At 35.2% G+C, this 4,200-nt stretch overlaps 1 pseudogene; it reads left to right on the top strand.

The window, feature by feature from the left end:
- LOC109674365 (calcium-activated chloride channel regulator 4-like) overlaps window positions 1-3,395 on the top strand; it is a 74,691-nt pseudogene extending 71,296 nt beyond the window's left edge.
- Window positions 3,396-4,200: the final 805 nt, after the last annotated feature.

The following is a 4,200-nucleotide window of genomic DNA, read 5'->3' as shown; positions in this document are numbered from 1 at the left end:
TCTGCCATGAGAGCGTTTAGCTAATTGAAGAACAAGCTAATTTGGGATGCCTTTACCTACGAAGGTATTAGTGATGGCCAAGAGCTGAGAGCAGGCATTCTCCCACTCTACAAAGCAAAGTATATTCTGGAGGATTGTTAACATACAGAATGCTGAGGGCTTTCCCTCAACAAGTCTAAAAGTTCCAGATTTTTAGTGTGGTACAGATACTGCTGGTGCAAGGACCTTGCTTTAACATCCTCTGTTTAGAGTATTAAACTCCCTAGGAAATGTGCAATTTAACAGATCACTCCAATGCTAGTCATAATCAAGAAGTACATTTATGATACTGTTTTTCTGAGTTCCTCCAAATGTTTATTCCGATAGTAGATGGGGGTTTGCTCTGAAAGAACAGAGTTAGTTGATCAGGAGAGTGCAATCTGAAAAAAAAAAAAAAAGACTTGTTGAAGAGAAATAACTAATTTTAGTTAACTGTAGTGAGAATGAAACCCTTCACAAGGATACTTTTTCCTTAGTGGAGACTTTTTTGACTGAAAAATGACATAACATGATTAGATAGCTGAAAGCAAGCCAATTGCAGAGAAATTGTAAGAAAAGTACTATAATCTGTTTATAAATTGATAGGGACAGAAGATGAGATATTTTGTATGCATTCTACGTACACAAGATTCAGTCTGTGTAGATGTGTTATGAGGATATATAGACATCGAAATTACTTAAGGCATCAACTCAACAGTGTATTGTTTTGGCAGGACATAATAGAAATATTCTTCAAAGGCCAAGTGCAAAATACTGAGTTATGCTTATGAAAGCCAGTGCTTGTCTTAGAAAATGCATGAACTTGTCTTTTCATTTACAGTCATAGCTTATTTCTTCATTTCTGTAACAAGGTGCTGATGCTTTCAAAAATGATGGAGTCTACTCCAGGTATTTTACAGCTTATTCAGACAATGGCAGATATAGCTTAAAAGTGAGGGCTCATGGAGGAACAAACTCTGCTAGGAGAAGCTTACAGAGTCCTGCAAATAGAGCCACCTATATACCAGGATGGGTATTGAAAGGTGAGTGTCTCATGGTATCTAAAATCAAGTCAGAGCTTAAAAATTTTTGTGATTTTATATAACTAAACCTTTAAACATTTTACAATTCAAAGTATAGCTTTTTCCATTTCTAGAATGAATTTCTTGTGCTGTTGGAAAAGTGGTAGCGTGCCTGCCTAGCAAGCATGAAGCCCTGAGTTCAAACCCCAGCTCCACAAAAAAAAATAAAAAACAATAGAATGAAGTTCTCAGATAATTGCCTCCAAATACCTCATGAGAATTCAAAGCCTTTCAGCTGGTATCATGTAACTATGGACTCCTTAATGATATCAGCAGTAATATGCCCAATTTTCAGGTCAGGACAAAGATAATAACCCAATACGTTGAACCTAAGTGTGAATCAGTAGCAGGATTTATCCTTCAGATGAGAGGTGCTGTAAGAATGAACATTTATTTGAAATGTTCTTATGTCAAAAAAAAAAAGAAGTATAAACTAAGATGATAATCATTACAAATGCATTTTAATGCTAGCTTTTCTTTGTCTGGTCCCTTATCTTGCAACATTTGGGGCTTTTCATTAGCAATTAGAACACAATCAGAAGTGCACTTGTAGGAGGGAGGGAAGGAACTGACCAGTGGTTGGAAAGGAACTTGGAATGATTTCCCCAGGTAAACCCTTAGCTTTGAGATAATTTCAAAAATAAAGAAATGTTTGTTTTCAATGCATATGTTGAATGTGTGACATTATTCTCATTTAGTGTAGTCTTCATTCCAAAATAATTTGCTATCCAATGTTATCCTACAACTTCTTGGTAAGAATATCAAAGGAAAATTCTCCCACCAATTGAACACTTATGATTATGTCACAGGACTTAGTAAAATATAGCTACATATATGAAAAAACAAAAAAATGAAAGGTATGAAGGATTGGGAAGGTGATTCATTGAATTGTAAAAATACTAGTACAGTTTTCCCCTTTTAAAGTAGAGAGTTTTTAATGCAGGGGAAATCAAGAGGAACCCACCAAGACCTGAAATTGACGATGCTCAGACAGTGCTGGAGAGTTTCAGCAGAACAGCAACTGGAGATGCGTTTGTGATGTCAGATGTTCCCAGTGGTCCATTGCCTGACCTGTTCCCACCAAGTCAAATCACAGACCTTCATGCAACACTCGATGGGGACAAAATCAATCTCACATGGACAGCACCAGGAGATGATTTTGATGTTGGAACAGGTAAGAACGGAGTCATGTGGTTTGACTTGAGTGAAAGGAGCTCATTGTAAAAGAAAGGGTGTGTGTGTAGGTTAGGTTAGAAAAGTTTTTAATTGACAGCTCGGAAAGTATGAATTTTCTAATGTGAGATCCTTGAATAATCAAACATGATAAATTTTAACCTGGTCCTATATTTCATAAAAAGACAGTGCATTTGGCAGAGTTTAAGAATTCTGGGCTGGCGGTGCGGCACAAGAGGCAGAGTGCTTGCCTCACAAGCATGAAGCCCTGAGTTCAAAACCCAGTACCACAAAAAAGAAAAGGAAAAAAAATGTTTTTAAGTCAGAATTTAGCTGGGCTTGATGGTACAGCCCTATGATCCCAGCACTTGGGAGGCTAAGGCAGTAGGATCAGGAGTTCCAGACTGATCTAGGATACAAAGTGAGAATCTGCTTCTCAAAAGACCTATTAATAATAATAATAACAAAAATGATAAATTAAAGGAAAGGAAATATTCAGCATCTATTGAAAAATCAGACTTCTGATATAAACATGTACTTTACATAACTAAATAACATTTTTGAGAATAAATGGAAAGGAATTTAACATGAATGCTACTTACTAAACCATGTGTAACTTTTCTTTCTTAGTTCGAGAGTATATCATAAGAATAAGTGAGAATATCATTGACCTAAGGGACAATTTTGATGATGCTCTTCAAGTTAACACTTCTGACCTGGCACCAAAGAAGGCCAAGTCTGAGGAAACCTTTGCGTTTAAACCAGGAAAAATCTCAGAAGAAAATGCAACCCACATATTCATTGCCATTCAAAGTGTAGACGAAAGCAATTTGACATCAAAATCATCCAACATTGCACAAGTGGCTCTGTTTGTCCCTCAAGAAGATCCGAGTCCTGATCCAAACTACCCCAGTCCTGGAAGCAATCCTAGTGCTGGAGTTAATATTACAACTTTGGTGTTGTCAGTGGTAGGGGCTGTGGTAGTTGTTACCATTATTGTAAGTGCCACTATTTGTTTCTTAAATAAAAGAAATTCTTCAAGGAGACCTAGAACAGCATTTTAAAAGAACAGAAAGAACAGAAGTAAAAGTTATTTCTGAATTTTTAATTTAAGCAGTGTGATCATGAACTCACAAAAATAATCTTAAAAGGTCTAAAAGGATACTTTGGTTAGATATAAATATCCATGGATATGTGAAAAGCTGTGAATATTAAAGTTTAATAATTTTACTTACTGTTTTTAGTATCATAGTGATAGTTTTTTCTTATTGATCACTAGCTATATATTTTTCTTATGCAAATGTTTTCTGAAATACTTCAAATCTCATGAAGAAGTTAAAGTTATCTATTTGAATAGTCAAAACAAAAGCAAATAAACAGTATTTGGAGTAAATGAATGGAGTCTTGGTGCTGTTAGGATAAGTAAATGGTAATATATTTACCTAAACTCTGCAATTTTACACAATAATAGCTAAGCTGTTTCTTTCATCAAAAAAGAATATGTGAAGCTCCTGTTCTATTGAGTTTGTTTTTACAGAAAGATTGCAAAATATGTTAAAAACATGTTTTAATTCATCACTCAGAATCATAGCCTTATGGGTCACAACTATATTGATTTAAAGAGACCATTAAGGACAAAATGTAGGTTGAAAAGAGCAAGTTCACATAGTAGATCATATTTATAGCCTCTCTTGAGTCCAAGTATCCAATTTGGATTGTTCTTCAAACTGTTGGTATTCCCACTTTGTACAGAGGTTTACTATCATATTTCTGCAAGCAAAGAAACTGGAGAGGAAATAAAGAACCACATACACACATTTATATCTGTGTCTCATGTAGCCTTAGCAGAAATTACTTCCTGATTTAGAAGTGAAAATGAAAGTCATATAAGCTGAGTCCAAATAACAATCTTTCACCATGGACTAGA

Source organism: Castor canadensis, chromosome 7, assembly GCF_047511655.1.
Source record: "Castor canadensis chromosome 7, mCasCan1.hap1v2, whole genome shotgun sequence".
Taxonomy (NCBI): Eukaryota; Metazoa; Chordata; class Mammalia; order Rodentia; family Castoridae; genus Castor; species Castor canadensis.
This window is presented reverse-complemented; position numbering and strand designations above follow the sequence as displayed.